Here is a 17,195-nt window from a genome sequence, read left to right as displayed (position 1 = left end):
TCCCTGCCTGTGGTTTCCTCTGGTTCATGAGCTCAGTGCTGCATCAAGATATCAGCTTCTAACTATTTGCTGAAGGATTCATTCCTCTCACTGCCTGGCTTTAGAAATGCTCGTGCCCCTTGGTCATGGCTAGACTGAGTCATTTTCTGGCCAGACATAGCAAAACTCTGCTGAATGGACAGGCGAAGCCTAAGGACCAGCTTGGTCCTTAATCTGACTACAAACAAATCATTCATCCGCTGTGAATGAAGTGTTCCCAGCAGAGAGAGGGGAAAAGGTCCAGACTTTATTGCACGGCCTTTATGCACTGAAAACTCTTTCCCAGCAATGCATGCACTTCTTATGGTTGTCCCCCTCCTGTTTTATACAGCCCTGTAAGACGGCAATGTCTTTGGCTCGCTGGTTGCTCAGGAGAGATGCTAAATACAGCAGCAACACAGGTTGTGTAACCTCAGATTTGGGGTCCTGAGATTGAGTGGCTTTGGAGAATTTTAATAAAACTGGCAAAATGCTGGAATATAACCCACTGGGAGCAAATCCCTGGGAGGTGCTCACTGCTGGAAGGGGCTGGGGAGGATGCTGGTGGGTCTGTAATCCTCCCTCAGCACCTTGTGCCACTGCCAAAGGTGGAGGAAGAGGGGACGGAGCGGGTGGCATCACCTTGCCACTCTTTGCGCTCATGAAAAATGTGTTGGTTTCAACCCTTACCCAAACTGCAAGGAGTTTCAAATCCTCAGCATCTGCTCCCTTGCTGGTGAGCTCTTCTGAGACCTTCCTCCAAGAGCACTCTTGGCTCTCTCCTCCCCAGGGTCTGACTCCCACAGGACCCAGATTCACCAGTCCAGAAGAACCAGAAGGGAATACCAACAGACAAACACTGACCTGGCTTCATTTTGGCCGCCACTTCTTTTAAAACTAAATAGGGCATCTGGGTATAGCGGAGTTATCACAGGAACAGAGTTAAGTCATAAATAACAGCAAAAGCAGAAAGAAATTAAGACGTGTGGGCAAAGAAGAACAGGCGTGTTTACAGCTGAGATCTGGAAGGAGATAAGGAGATGAAGGCAGACGCTGCTCCAGATGGCAGGAGCAGCAGGGAAGAAATGCTGGCACACGCAGCCCTGGGGCTGCTTTAAGCTGAGCATGTGGTGACCTGCTGTCTAGTTCTTTTTGGGGGTGGATCATTGTTGTTTTTTTTTGGCCAGGACAAAAGCAGAACCCACAGCAATGCAGCAGCGAAGAGGCACTTTACCCCAAAAGTGGGAAAGAGACAAAGCCCAAGGCAAAACCCAAAGCCTCTTGAATTCTGCTGGCAAACACTCCCCTGGTTCTGCTTCACACTTTCGAGGCAGTACCGGTGGGTGGAAGCCAAGGTGGGCTCTAGATGTTTTGGAGATAGTTCTTCATGTTTTATTGTTTTCTGGGGGATCGAAACAAACCTTCCATTCCTTATGCCTCTGGGAGCTCGAGCAATACGGCAGGGTGCTGCTAGACCTCTGGAGCTAATTAAATCCAAGCACCGAGCCCCGGCAGCCGGAGCAGGCTTGCTGAGCTTCACTGATTATGTCAGCGCTGCCTAGGTATCTGCTCAGCAGGCTTTCTGGCTCACAGCACGTCCTGCAAAACCCCCTGAGGGTCCGTCTCTGGGTATCAAGAAGCTCAGGGCAGAAAGGCAGTGGGTTTGTGGGTTTTCCATACCAGCAGTGCCTCGATGGCATGCCCAGGCTCCAAGCCCCACGGTGCTGTCACCCTAAGGACAGGAGCAGGACACCGTCCCCAGCGCAGGGCGGGCAGGGATGGAAGGAGCTGAGCCAGGCAGATCGCAGCCACAACCCCGAGCTCGCAGCAGGGAGAGGGAAGGCTCCTGGGAGAGCACCGGGATGCTTTTAAGGAACTGGCCTCAGTGACTTGCCAAAGGGAGGTTTACATCAGAGCCTGGACTGGGCCCATCCTCCTCCAAGCCCTTTCCCAAGCGACTGCTCTGCCTTACGCAGAGCAGGGACATGTGCAGAGCTCGAAGCTGTTCCACAAAGCGCATCCATGCCAAGTGTCCCAGTGCACCCCATTTGATCCGGCAGATCTCACCCACGTTTCCACTCACACTGAGCAAATGGTTTTCCAGATGGCACCACGGAGGGAGACAAACCTGGACGAGGCGGAGGAGCCGCGTGAGGACTTGTGCACGTGAATGGGGGCAGCTACCAAGTCTGCAACCGAGAGCAAGCGGCTTGGAGAGGAAAAAAACAACAGAATTAATAAACCTCCTTTTGTTCTGCTGGGACCAGCTGAAGGAGGTTGATATAAAAACGCGCAGAGAACTGACACGGAGGGAGAAGGCTCGCTTGCCTGCCAGTTGTGTTGTTCAAATCCAGATCGCTCTGGGTAAGAAAACAAAACCCAAAGCCAAGACCAGCCCCGCGCGGAGCTCCACGCTCACATCCTCATTTGCATTTCCCCAAAAAAATGCTGCAGTGCAGCGCCTCAAGGCCTTGAGAGCTCACACCCACCCCTAGGAGCCACTGGTGGAGCCTAGGTGGCCCGGCTTAGCCACCGGCACCCGGCCTGGCCACCGGCACCTGGCGCCTCGAGCCTGCCCCGCGCCCTCGGGTGAGCGCGGCTCCCGCAGGGTGGAAACTCATCAGCGTCCTCCGCGGCTCCCCGCTGATTGTTATTAATGATTTTTAATCTCACACTAAAGAGGTGAGGCCGCCAGCGCCGCGGGTAACAGCTGTCTCTGATTAACTCCGCATCACGGAGTCGTTTTCGTTTGGAAGCCCACAGCCAACTATAAACTCCCTTTGGAAGGCCTTGGTGCCATTGTGTGAAAGGAAAAAAAAAAAAAAAAAAAAAGAAGTAGAAATCTCAAGAGGAGATTAATTTATCATCTGCTTCTTGCTAACGTGTGTCCACAGGATGAACCCCTGTCACAAGACAGGGGAAAAACCAGCCTTTGTCAAAGCCAATCTGGAGATTTCCTCAATCCCCGAGGAAAACAAATATCTGCTAATCTCAGAGTCTCTGGGCCAGAGCTGAATATCCATTAGCCTGGGCTAAAGCCAAAACTTCAACTCTAGCCCTCCGCTTTTCCTTGTTTTTGTTGTTTTTTTCTGTCTTTCAGTGAAGGGGCGAAGGCGGTGCCTGCACAGCACCAAACATGAGCCTCACCAGCCCGCCTCCCTGTGGCGCGGCACCAGGGCACCGTGGTCGGTGGTGGTCCCCTCCTGGGGACCTCCTGGCTCTGCCAGACCCCCCTGGGGACCTCCTGGCTCTGCCGGAGCTTGGACACGGTGCCACCATCCCGACACGGCCACCGCTGCCACCTCCCCTCGCCTGGGATCCCAAGATCCTCGGATCCAGCCCCCTTGGCCCCGCTGTGCCAAGCTGCCCGGTTGCATGGGTAAAAACCTCTGTGGTTTGGGCCAAATTTTAACAAGGATCTTTAGAAGAGAGAAGGTGGTGATCGACCCCTCCAACACATCCTCCTTGGCCCTCTGAGAGCCAGGGAGAACTTCCAAAGAAGCAACTCTGCAGCGGAGCAGACCACACAGATGTAACCAGCTGGGAGAGAGGGCTGTCATTTCTTTTATGGCTTAGTTTTAACCTGCAGATGATAATTCTAGGAGGGGTGATAATTCATCTCCTTACCCTTCCTTCTGCCCAACCTTAAACAATATTCTCAGAGACAGAGAAAACAGTCCCCCGGGTAACTCCTGAGTCTGTACGCCTGCTTCCTACATCCCAGGACAGAGCCTTCATGTGCAAGCAAAACCACCACCAAGAAAAAAAATAAAAAAATAAAAAAATAAAAAACGAACGAACCAGAGATTTGCCTCTCCAAAGCTGTCACTTGTCCAGCTGACACCAGACTCCAAGATGCTACCATGGCTCTGATATGTAAAACCTCCACAAGGAGACAGTAAAGGGTGACATAACGTGCCAGGACCCCTCTTCTCTTCTCACACCCACGACAGAGCCAGCTGGTGAGCACATGTGCGTGTCGCCAGCCCCCGGTGAACAGCACCAGGCCAACCGTGCCGCCAATTTGGCGTTATTTTGTTAAAACCACAGGAGAGCTTCTCGTAACTCAGCGAGGGAGGACGGGCACCCACAACGGGGCTGCTGCTCCCGCTCTTGCTACTGCCACGAACCACAGAGCCCGAGGCACAAAGCCCACAGCCAGCCCCAGCACCGTGAGACCAGGCTGATAAATCCACTCATCGCGTTTGTCGGGGAACTGACATTTTTTTGCATGAAATTTCAGTTCGTTTTGAACACAGCGGTTGAATAAGCATTTTTGTGCGATTATCTGTAAAGAAAGGCTCAAGGTTTCCTTCAAAATGATTAAAGTCTGATTTTAAGGGGGTGAGAGGGCTGTACACATTGAAGAGTACAGACCTGTGCAAGCTTCAAGTCTGTTTTGGTCTTGCAGGCTAAAATTATTGGAGTTCAAATCACTACTATTTTTTGGAATAGCATCTGGGAGGAGGTTTAACCCCATGTATAAGCATAAGTCATTTTAAAAAGGGAATTTTAGTAGTTCTGTTCTTCCAAGGAATATAACTCCTGTATTATTAGCAGAATCTGGGATTACTAAAATGGTGACAGCAAATTAGAATTTAATTCTCTTCTCACCATTTCCTGACTTCTGATGCTTTTCCTACCCTGGAGCATGAGATGTTGCAGAAGACTGGAGGGACGGATGGAGCAGAGGATGGGACGGGGACACAAGGCAGGGAACTTGCCTTCAGATGGCTTCCCTGCCACCACCAACTGATTCGCATTTTCCAGTTCTGCTTGTTCTCACTTTTTGGTCCGCACACGCTGGGAACAGAAACACTGGGAGTTCCCAGAGCCACAGCAAAGGGGGTTGGATTTTTTCCCCTCACCTCATAATTTGCATTTTTATTTTCTTTTTGCATTGCATTTTATAGAATTGTTTCCATCAAATAGCAAAGGAAACGTTGGCTGCTGATACCTGGATATAGCCCTAGTGCCTAAGGAAAGCTGGATGCTGAAGGGACCCAGCAAATTAACTCGTTCCTGTTTGAGCAGAAAGCTGGCACTGTTAGATGCATCATTGTTAAACACGAGGGGCCTAATGCGAAACAGCAGCAGGAGAAGAATTAACAGCCAGTTCCTCGCAAGCTTTCACTGGTGTTCCTGTTTGATCCTTAATTTATGCTAGGGCCAAGCCATGCGAATTGCAACAACCACTTGTAAGGCACCAATTACTTGGCTCCCGAGATGCAATCAAACAAATGCTCATCTTCCATCTAGAACTACAGAGAGGTAGGAAATAAAAGAGATTCATCTGCTTACCTTGCTTTCTGAAACGTCCCTGCCTATCCCTGCGAACGCTCACGTGCAGGTGATGTTTATTCTCTAGCAGGTGATCTCACAGGCTGGTGCGCTTCCAAAAGTTTTCTCAGAGGGACGTGACAAAATCGCCTGATCTTGAACTACCGGGGGTTCAGAGTGCAGGGCTCCCTGCAGATCGCTCACTTGTGAACCAAACCTGTTCTCCAGGGGGAGAGCAAAACTGCCTGGTGAGGACGACTGGAATCAGCTTTTGTGTCAACGTGCTTTTTCTGGCCATAGCTCCGCCTCAGAGGTGAAAATAAAATAAATAAAAGCGGTTAAGAAACAATTGGAAACAGTTGATTTCTATTAAATTCCACGGGACTTTTCCTGAGCCATTGTTTTCAAGATGTGTCCCGTCTTACAAGATCAGACGCACAAACAGGTGCCCAGAGTTTGGTGCGCACACAAAACCCCTTTAATAAATCACACGTGCACGCGCTCGATTATCTACACACGACTGGTTTTCATCTTTGTGCATTTGTCAAAACAAGAACGTTTTCCAGGGCAAATATCATTCCTTTTTCGAAATGTCCCATCTGTGGATTGCTGCGGAGCACGGGAGAGGTTTGCTTTTCCCAGTTACCTCCCCAGACCCCGTGACAGCAGCCCGTAAACACCTGAAAGCCTGCTGCTGGCAGACTGATCCGAAGCTCCAGACAGCAAATCCACACCAGCATCACGTGTCCTCAGGGTATGAGGGCAAGTGAGAGAGGATGCAAACTTCATGCTCTTGTGGACGTGGCTAAGGAGTCTCTGAGAGATGCAGGGAACAGACCGGGAGGACTCCGTGTACAGCTGTGCGGGTGTTGAGCATTTCTCTGAAACCTCAGATTAAATTCGTAAGGAAAACCTCTCTATTAGGCAGAAAGGTGCAGCCCCACCTGCCCCTGAGTTTCTGTGCCAAGGAACATTTTGCAGACTAAGATGTTATAGCTGGTCATTTGGGGCTTATGTCCTGTTTATCTAAAACCCCAAAGAAAACCATAAAACCTGGTGAAAATAAATCTATACTATAAAGCAGATGATATATTTAAAAATAAATAAAAAAATCCATGCTGTCCTCATTCTGATCTACCCAGGATGTCAGATCTACCCGAGGCGCTTTGAGGCACACGTGTAGGAGCACTCTGGGTTAGGAAAACGTCTGCCAAAGAACCTGTCCAGCAAAAAGAAACCCTTCAGCCTGACATACCACAATCAGCAACGTAACTGTCCCCATGAGAAGCATAACTGGGGTGCAGTGAGAACAGAGAAGGGATTCAGTGCTCGCTGTCTCAGTCTAAGCTTGTGTATCTGTGCCAGAGGAAGCACATGGGTGCTGCTAGGACTACAGCAAAATGTCCCCACGTGGATGGGAACAGACCCCGAACACAGGAGCTGTCCCAAGAGTCCCCAACAATCCTTCCGAAGTGGCGTTTTGCTCTAGACATGTGATTTTCCTTAATTCCCCCTCCTGAGCCATTCTCAGCCCCCGGGCTGTAACAGGAAAACACGTTCCTCCACAAGCACTTGTGGGTTATTCCCAGTCTCACACCTTCTGCTTTATTTACTAAATCTGCTCACCCTCTCGGGGAAGTGAAAATCACCGCAGGCGCTTTGCTGCCGTCTGGAAAAGGATGCAGGGAAGAAAGGGAAGGATTTGCTCTGTGTCCAGCTAAGCATAAGGTCCCTGCATCCTCAGGAAATAACTGCTATTACCTAAATTTCCTAGGGAGGCAACAATGGGCTCTCCCAAGCCCTCCATCCCTCTCCTCCTCCTCCCACGTGCCACTTGCCTTTCTCCCTCGTAGACTTTTTGAGGCAGGGTGCCAGGACAGACCACAGCGGCAGCACGAGATGTTAAACAGGGTGGGCTCTCGCTGCCTTGTTTTCTGGCCTGAGGCCACCGAAGCAGCTGGAAAGGAGCAAGCTGTTTATTTACCACAATGACTCTGTTAAGGTAAGAAGAAAAGGCGAGGAGCCCAGCCAGGGAGCGAGACCCTCGGCTGTCACAGCACTGAGCCCGGGGATCTGCTGCCAAGCACAGCCTTCGTGACAAAGGCTACAGGAAGCAAACGTACAGTGCAGTTAGGGCACACTTTGGGAAAACAGAAAGCTCTGCTGGGGGGTACAGAGAGAGCAGCCAGGAAAAGCCAGGGCTAGAAGTGTAGGAGACTGCCAGGACAAAACTAAGTAGTATTTTGTAGTCAAAGACATCTGTTCCTTTATTTTCTGTCCTCATAAAGATTATGAAAAACAAAATCCACTGAGTGCTGTGGAGGACAGAGCATTCAGGTTGCTGCTTGCTCTTGCTGTGTATTCACACAGTAACACACAAATCTTGGCATGAAGCATGGCTTGCCATGAAAACCTCTTGCCACAACGTCAGGGGCAGATGAGAAGCAGGGTCCCCACATCCAGTGTTTGCAGAGCATAAACAGAAACAACAGAAAGTGCCACTTCCACGGCTTCTTTTGCTCAAGAAGTGAAGGTTGAGCCCCGAGAGCTCAGCCCCAGAGTGAGCTGAACATGAACTAGTTTCCATCCTACCAAGGCTCCGAGAAAGCTGGAGAAGAACTGGACAAAGGCACGTACAACTCCTTTGTCCTGGTAAATGCAAGCAGTTACTAACAAGCTCTGCTGAAATAAATGCCATTTAGCCTGCAGTGCGACTTCATCCAGGGACAAAATGAAAAAAAATGGCAAAATTGGTGCCAAGTCTGTATCTCCTGACACTACAATCCATTTTCCTTTCCATTCAGCATGCACATCGCTGTGTGGCATCTGCTCTGATCGCTTACTTTTTACTGTGTAATCACCAATAATCATTTCTATGTGCTAGGACTATTAGGCACGGTTGTAAAATGATTTCCTACCCCTGTGAGACCATGCAATCGGATACCTTGTGTGCTAACCCATGAATTTTATCTACTTCAACATATACAGGGGCCCGAGGCCTCGAGGAAATTAACAATCCAAACAAATTCTGCTGAGGTTTAAAAGATGAATTATTTTAATAATACCGAACTTACATTAGGTTCTGGTTTGGAGACAGCTCTCTGTAAAATCAGGCAAAATGTTTCATACAAAGAGGGATTTGACTGAATTTCAGCTCAATTGTCACATGGTTTTCTGTCTGCTTTCCCTGCATTGCTGATTAACAAGATTATTTATGTCTAAGCACAAGTTTAGCCTCTTTTCCTCATCCAGCAGCTTGTTCTTTCCACAGAAAAATGAAAGTTAGTGGCTTAAAAATATAGATAAAAAAACAAACCGTTATCGCAAGTGACTTTTGCTTCTGGCACTTCAAAAGCTGTTCCTCGTTTTGTTTGCTTTGCTTGCTTTCTTGCTTTTTTTGTCTCCCTCTTCTTAACAGAAGACTGCAAAGGTCAGACCCTACCATGATCTATATGCCTTCCGCAGCACTTGGCAGCCAGAAGAAGCAGACAGTTCCTTAAGCGAGGTCGCAGTCCAGCCTCAGTACGATCCGTGGTGTAAACAAGGCAGGGGAGCCCTGACTCACAGCCTGAGTGCAAGGGAGCAGGCGTCGCTCCCACGCGGATCCCGGAGGCAGAGCAGCAGGGGAAGGTGCACAACGCCTCATAAATAGCAAAGAAGTGATCCGAGCAAAGGGTGGGCGTCGGATCATGCATGCCACAAAGGTAAGGAGCAACTCTGCTCTCTCACACTTCTAGAGAAGAAACCAAATAAAATAGCTCACAGGCAAAAAATATTTCTATGGGTGATCACCCTCTCAAGCTCTTATAAGCCCTACCAGGTGGCTCGTGCTCCTCAGATGCCTGCCCAGACCACGCACGTGTGCATTTGCCTGTGAGCAAGTGAATGTGAGTCCAGCATCCAAATCTAGAGAGCAGCAGCTCTGAAAGGACAACACAGACAGCGCAGAAAGCTCTTCTCTGTTGCTGTTGGACAGATCTGGTGACCTCCATAATCGCCGTGATCTCATGGAAGTCAGGCTGGGGGTGAAAGGCAGTGTTCGTGCAGGAACTACCCAGCAGCTAAAGCCCAGCCACAGTAACAGCAGCAAATCCCCTGGCTCAGGATTACTTTAGGAGTTTCCAAAGGTAAATACACCACAAAGCAACACCAGGGGAAGAAAGGGAAGGACTCTGGCTTGCAGGAAGAACAGCACCACTTTGGTGTGAAGAAGTTGGTTTTCTCCCTAGCAATTCACTATCATCACCAACACAGTTAGTTCATGGTTAAAAGCGTGGGTCACAGTATTTGCCTGCAAACAGGGCCATGTCCCTTTCCCAGTTACACGATGCAAGCTCCAGCTAGCCCAGTAGAGGTTTGTTCTCAGCTGGCGGTGGTGCTGTGGGTGAAGCACGGCTCCAACCTGGCTCCCAAATGAGAGCAGACGGTCTCTGTAGGGAGCCCGGCCACCCTGCCTCTCTTTTTTGCCCAAAAGCACTTCCCCTCGCCACGGCTCCCAGACAAAGCTCCAAAAACCAAAAGAAACCAGCTCCCCCTGCCCCAGGCTTTCTGCTTTGGTTTCAGTCTGGCAGTAGCTTGTTAGGTTCCTTCTAGGAAAAGAAAAAGCCACCAGTGGTAAATCCAGCTCCTTCCAGGCTCTCTGTGATGAAGCAGCAGCTGCCTACATGTGGTGGTCCTCCCTGCTGTGTCCTGAAGTTACCAGAAAACTCTCACACTGCCCACTGCTCCTAAAAGCTCTGTGAATATGAGGACGCTGGCATATCCACTCTGGATTATCAGCATTTCAGCTCTTCTTGGAGAAAAAATCTGTTTCAAAAGCCCCATGCTGCAAAGCATGACTGAGATGCACTAGTGCACGTGTGATGCGCTCTGTGATGTGGAGTCTGCACAGGACAGGACGGGGAGATGTGCAGCATCTCTGAGATTCAGGCTTTAAATTATCCACATCAGTGATTCAGTTTTCCTACCTATCAGCCAAGCTAAGACCTATCTCCTTGGCAGAAAGGAGATCCCAAATTCAGTCCCTCAATCACCATCTCTTTTCTGATGACAGTCAAACCTGAATAGAACCAACGACAGGACTTACACCTGAGGACACCAACGTCCACGTGGCTGTAAGCACTGCACCTTTGTGTGGCCAAGAGCCTCACGGGGTACATCCCAAATGCTGGAGAGGAGGAACAGGACAGAAGGGCTGGGAACCGTGCTGCATGTGAAGGGGTCGGTGCTTTCGGTGGTCCTCCCGCTGCACACTCACACTGGTGTGATGAGGCAGGGCAGGGGGAATTCCGTGCTTCGTGAAGGTGACGAAGGCAGCCATCAGTCCCGTGAACTCTGGGAAGGACAAGTCTCCGCAGGACAGCTGTGCGTGTCTGATGTCCTGCCAAAGGCGTGTTGGCGTTCGCGATGGAAAAAGATCTTCAGCACTAGCTGAAATCCAAACTGCGGTGTTGATGAATTACAACAATATATATCTGCAAGACCCTGTTTTATTCATGTATAAACCAGGATCACAGAACAAAGATAAAGGGAACTCAGCTGAATTCAGTCAGCTCTTTAACTGAGTGGCTGTTTGCATAGCTTGAAGTGGAAGCCTCATTTCTGGGAACACACGAAGCTAAATCAAAGGAAAAAATTGAAAGTGGATTGCAGGAAGCAACTCTATACTATTGAGAGAATGGACTAGATAAAACCTAGAAGGGCATGGATGATCTATTCATGATGAGAACAGATACAATAGCTATATAATGATGGTGTTGGACAATGAAGTAGGTGATCTGCATTTAGTCTTTTGTCCAGCTGAAAACTGCACATGGTGAGATATTGCTTCAAGCAGCTAAAGGACTGGCCTTAAAATACTGGGAGGAGTTGAATGACTTACTTAAGTTGGTCTTGGCTTCATCTCCCTACCATAAAAACAAGTGAATTTAAGATGCAGGATAAAAAGAGGTAGCAACAAGTGCAAAAGAAATAGAAAGTTTATGTACGTTAGCTGTTTATAGCAGGAGAATGAGTCAGTCTATCCCAGCAGTTTTCATTATGACCCAGATTAAGCCTTCAGTGAATCTCCACCTTGAAAATGGAAAAAGCCTCTGTATGTGATATATAAATAGAATTTTTCCAGACACATGAGGACAAGAGCTCAGACTAACTGGGCAGACATCACCCACAGTGTAAAACTACTGTCAGGTTTTCTTATTATTATTATTACTTAGAAACTGACCTTATTTATGGCAAATGTTAAGAAGTAGAATTGCGGTTGAAAGGGAAAAGTTGTATATGTTTACTTGTTGCAGGATTCTTTATTTCATACACTCCAACGTGGTGCAGATTGTTGGTTCCCCCTCTGGGATCGATAAGGCTGTACAAAAGGAGAGTTCATTTGTCACAGGGCCGACTCTGCTTGATGTAAATCCCCAAAGAATTAGTAACCCAGGCAAGGATGACAGCCAGGACACACTGAATCGATGGTGACTACACTATTCCGAATCCGGGCTTCTCCCACGGGGGCCTGCGTGGGCATTATGGACGATTGCCTGTTATCCCAAGCCTTGTGTCCCTTCCACAATCAGTACAGCTCCAGCCTGCTACTTCCACGTTCCTTTCGTCCTATGGCTGACTTGCCTAGAGGATTATTGCTTCCCTGGATCCAAGAAAACATCAGTGAGGGAAAGGGAAGACAGCTGCTAACGCACAGCAAAAAGGAGCCAAGCGTGGAAATACTTCCTGCAACTCTCAAGAACCCCCTCGGCTACAGCCTGCTCGCAAAGGGACTCGTTACCTATAAAACTGAACTTCATTAAAGGCAGCTAAAGGAGCTCTGGGCTTTCCCTATAAAAATGCATTGGATTCCAGGGGTGTCTGTGATCCCTACCAAAGCCCAGCAGCTGTCCACAGCTGCTCCCTCCATCAGCCATGCTTTGAGAAGGTCGTGCACAGACGAGTTGGAGTAGGGTTGGTGTGCTAGAAGAAGGCCTCTGCTAAACAGCACTCAGTAGCTGGAAGCAGATTTATGAAACTTGCCATAAGCACTGCAAATGCAAGGCAGCACTGCATGGCCTTGATACCTTCGATCAGTCTTCGGATGGGGGTGTTGATTTTTTTTTAATTTTTTTTTTTTACTTCTTTGTTTTTAGTGCCCTGGCTCTAAGCAACTGCTGAAAAATTGAGGCCAATAGTAAAAGAGAAAAAAACAAGTAGTAAAAAGTCTCACCAGAGCTGAAATCCATGACAAATGAATCAAACACAAAGTTGACTGTAGTAGCAGACAATAGTGTTAGCTCAGTGAAGGCTTCATAGAAACAAGAGACAGTGCTGCAATGGGAAACACAAGCATGGAGAAGAAAAGGGGAAACGGTAACTGAAAAGCAGAGGTGCACAAAGCAGTAAGGAGCCAGGAAAAGCAACAGAAGCACTCAGAAGAAAGTAACTGGGAAAAACTCACAGGTTGGTGCAGAAAGCTTGGTGTTACTAATGGCAGCTGGAACTGGCAAAGATGAAAGTTATTATGGACTAACACCATGGTGAGTGAAAATGTGCAAAGAAATGTAATCAGCAGGCACTACTGCATGAACCGTATCGGCCTGGGTAGAGAGAACAGCTCCTGAAAGTGCAGAATGAAGCAGAAAGTTATTGTCACCTTAATTCAGAAACTGGGAGGTTGGAAGTATTCGCCATTTGGGGAACAACAGAGCAAGGAAAAGAATCAACAGATTTGTTATACTCACAGGTTACTGCAAGAAAAAATAATGCATACACAAAAAATTACAAGAATACATTAAAAAGGCACATTTTCCATTAGCTACAAAGAAGGATTTTTATATATGTCTGATGCCAAATGTATTTCTGTGCTTGATGCATCAGCAGTGTTCTGGCAGGTGCCCCTAGAAAAATAAAGTGCATGTTTGTGGGTATTCAACACTCTCTTCGAGACACTTTCCTCAGCCTGTCACTTGGGTTGAGTTCAGCACCAGAGGTGTTTCACTGGAAAATACAACATATTTTTGTTGGTGTATCCAGGAGAGTTCCAAAGTCTACAGAGCTGATGCTTACATCTGGGGAAAATCTGCAGAAAAAGCATGACAGAAGCTCCAATTCACTTTGGAAAGAGCTGGAGCTGCTAGGCTGAAGCTAAATTCCAAGTACTGGAAATAACGAGAAGATATCAGGCAGAGCAGAGCTTGGCTAGAGGTACCCGGCTGCCACAACAGACGAGGAGGAGAGTCAAGGATTTCCTGGAATGACAATGTGCTAACAATGCTGCCCTACTTCAGCTGCTCAAATTAGCAGCCTGAGAGCGCTACTGTACAAAAAGCTGTCCCAGGGAACAAAGGATGCTCATCCTTGCCTGAAAAGGCAAGGCTTCAGTCCTTCTGTGCCGAGAGATGCCTCCAGGGAGGGTATTGGCACAGTCCCTGTCACCAGTGCAGGCAAAACCAAGACCTGTGCATGCATACCTTGGTTCCATAGAACTAGCACGCCCAAAGTGTGATGGAGATTTTGGCCACAGTAGGTTTTTATATGTTTAAAAACAGAAATCCCTCCTTGAGGACAGGCCAAGAAGGACCGCAGAAGCACAGACATGTATTTGATGTGATAGGGAAGAAAAAGCCAAACGAGAGGAAGTTTTCTGAATGGATAGGGTTTGGGCAAAAGTCAGTGTTCATCAAAGCCAAGAGAAAAGGATGTTGCATTAATCGAGACATGATGAGATAACAACTTGGACAAGAGTTTGAGCTGTGAGGAAGAAAAGGTTGAATGGTTATGGCTGAAAACACTTAGTATAAAAACAGGAAAACAAAAAGATGTTTATTGGCCAGAAATAGAAGGAAAATCAATCCACCACCTGAGTTGTATCAGCTAAGACAAGTCCTCCCAGGAGACCTTCCTTCCCCTCCCACTTTGTGCAGCTTCCTCCTTCCCTTCCCAGCTTTCTGTTATCATTTGGATGTGTATCTTTTCTTATGCAAAGGACTTGAACAAGGAAAACAGAGGGCTTGTAAATCCGCCTGCCCGAATGTGGCTTTTTGATGTCTGGAGTACAGAGACATGCTGCTGAAATTTATGGTTTCCAAGGAGGACTGAGAAATTTATGTTAGGAAAATGTGACTGTCATCTTAGTTTATCTCCCAGTTTTGTAATGGAAAACAGGCGTTCTACAAACACATACACACAAAGCCCAGCATGAAACTGTTTATGAACTGGAGCGCATTAACCAAGAACCATTCCATAAAGACTGGCAATAATAATATTAATAATGCAATAAATCACACACCATCTCCAACATCACCAACCACCTAGCAGAGGAGAAGGCACCCCGTTGAGAAGCAAAGCAGGAGCACCTCCTCTTCCATCCTTTATTCTGCCTGTATCAATTCAAAGAATTTGGATCCTTTGGGCCAGCAGACTGACCACAAACACCCTGCAGTCCGTACAGAAGCTGTTGTACATTACACAGGCAGCAAATAAAAATGCAGAGCAACACCAGACTTACTGAGGACGCTTCAAAGCCTTAAAGTGACAGCTCCAAGAAAGCCAACCCCAGGCACGTGGATTACCTGAATATGTTCAGTCCATTGCACTGAAACAGGCAGATAACTAGAGCGACTCAAACAATTAGCTGGAAGGAGTTAAACCATGAAAACAGAAATGTCCTAATTTGTATATTAAAGAACAGACAAATTTGCATTCTTTCTAAATGAGTGTGCTTTTCAGTCCTTGGCAGTTCATTTGGAGTTTTGAATTTACGGCAGGAAACAATATAGATTATGCTTCAGACAGCCACAGTTTATGTCTTGAGACCATTTGCAAAGAAACCTAAAACTTGCATTAAGATAAAGAGCATCTAATTGATCTGGTACCGAATAATTTGAATTCAATGCTACCTCAATTTCTGAAGCTTACACCAAGCCATTTCAAAGTATTTAAACCATTCTGCAAGCATTTAGACAGGAAGCTTTTCTATACTCACCCTGGAGGAAGTGATGGCATTATTGATATATGTCCTGCACTATATTAAATGTGGCTGTGGAGTTATTTATGTGCTTTTCCTGACTTCTTTTGACACAGGAGTTGATTGCAGTGCTGTATGATTACGTCTGCATCTCTGAATCTTTCTTTCTCAGCTGGAAAGTCTCAAGTTCCAAGCTGGGATTCCCTCTCCACCCCCTTCTCATATACTTAACTCTCCTTCTGCTGGAAGTGTCTAGTAAACATCCACAAAAAACCTCTTAGGTTCCACAACAGCAGAGAGGGAGGAAGTGGGCAGGCTGCATTTTAAGAGAAAAAAACACATTTTCTTAGATGCTCCCTGATTTTTTAACTGTGCACTGGAAGAAAACACTTTTAAATTATGGTCTTTTTAACTATGGACCCTTAGAAATCGATCCCAAAGGACTGGGTATTTCAAGTCTTCTTTATTTTTATTTTTTAATTCTTTTTGTCTTGAATACTCTTTCTTATGATCTTTATCAGCCCTCCTCTCCTCCCTCGGCTCCCAGACCACCTACAGACAGAAGCATTGTTCATTAGTAAGACATTTGCTGTCGGCTAAAAACAAGCATCTGTGTACTAGAACCTATCTCATTTCTGGTTTAGGGGTTGCATCTAATCCAGCACAACCCTCATATGTTGGGAACTATGGAGCAGACAGGGGAATATGTGCTCCTCCAGCCACAGACACTTAGGAAGAATGAAATAGCTGCCACTGGCACTTGATTTCTAAGCCAAAGGCTATCTACGAGACAGTCCTGTGATCTCTTGCAGCCAGGCATGCCTGCCACTACCCATTCCCTATCAACTTATTCAGGATTTTTGCAGATCAATAGGAAGATTAGAAACAGCACCCTACAGCAGAGCTCAGATGGCCGAGAAGGTTTTGAGTGACCCCGGTGCAACGTGCTAGTGCTTGGACGGATACTAAAAACCCTCTGGTGACTGGCTTGTGTGTTTTATTCTTGGGTTTAATTTTGAACAAATCACCAGATTTAGATTCAAAAAGGAGTGTTTGTGTTTGTTTGTTTTGTTTTTTTTCCCCAAAGATCTTGGCTATAAGCAGTTAGGTATCTCCCTGCTGACTGCATAGAGCAGTCCCATTGCTAAGACTATTTGGATATCTCCTCACTGCAGGTTTCAGACACTGCAGGAAACCAGGCCATCAGCAAAGCCCTCAATCTTTTCCACTTTTAACTCGTACATTTTAATTTTCTGGCTTTTGAATTTAGGATATTTCAGACATCATTGGGCTGTGCTTTATAGCATGTGTGTGTTGGGAGAGAAGACAGGCAATGTCCTCAGAGGTTTCAGAGTCCAGAGAATGGGTTTAATGACTATGTCCTTTACTGCGGGGATATATTTTTGTGAGAACAGTTATGCTGCAGACTGTAGGAACCATGGGCATCCCCTGGGATAACCCTTGTACACTTATCACTGAGTCCAGGCTTCTGGAGATCAATGTGTGCTCCCACTATCGGCATTAGGCATGCCACAGCATCGTGTGGCTGCGTTTGGTGATAGCCTACCTTCTCAGTGGCAGCCCATCAAGAACAGAAGATACCTAAAGATGAGGAATCCGCCTCTCTTGACAGCCTGTTCCAGTCATTAATCTTCTTTCACACTTATTGTCAAACACTGTGCCACATTTCCCACCTGAATTCAACCGGCTCGTGGTTCTTGCAATTCCCTCCCTGCCCAAACTGAAGAGCTCATCACTAGTCAGTGTTTTCTCCCCATGAGGAACACTCTCATTAAGAGCTTTTAAATCTTACCCTCTATTTGCCCAAGTCTGTGCACTGATTAAAGCAGCAAAGATTTAGGGGACTCAAAAGTCTGCAACTGTGAGGGAGCTCAAATCCAAGCACACGCTTCTCCATCAGGTTCATTCCTGCAGAGCACAGAGA

This window comes from Aythya fuligula, chromosome 12, assembly GCF_009819795.1.
Source record: "Aythya fuligula isolate bAytFul2 chromosome 12, bAytFul2.pri, whole genome shotgun sequence".
NCBI classification, from domain to species: domain Eukaryota; kingdom Metazoa; phylum Chordata; class Aves; order Anseriformes; family Anatidae; genus Aythya; species Aythya fuligula.
Note: the sequence above shows the minus strand (reverse complement) of the source record.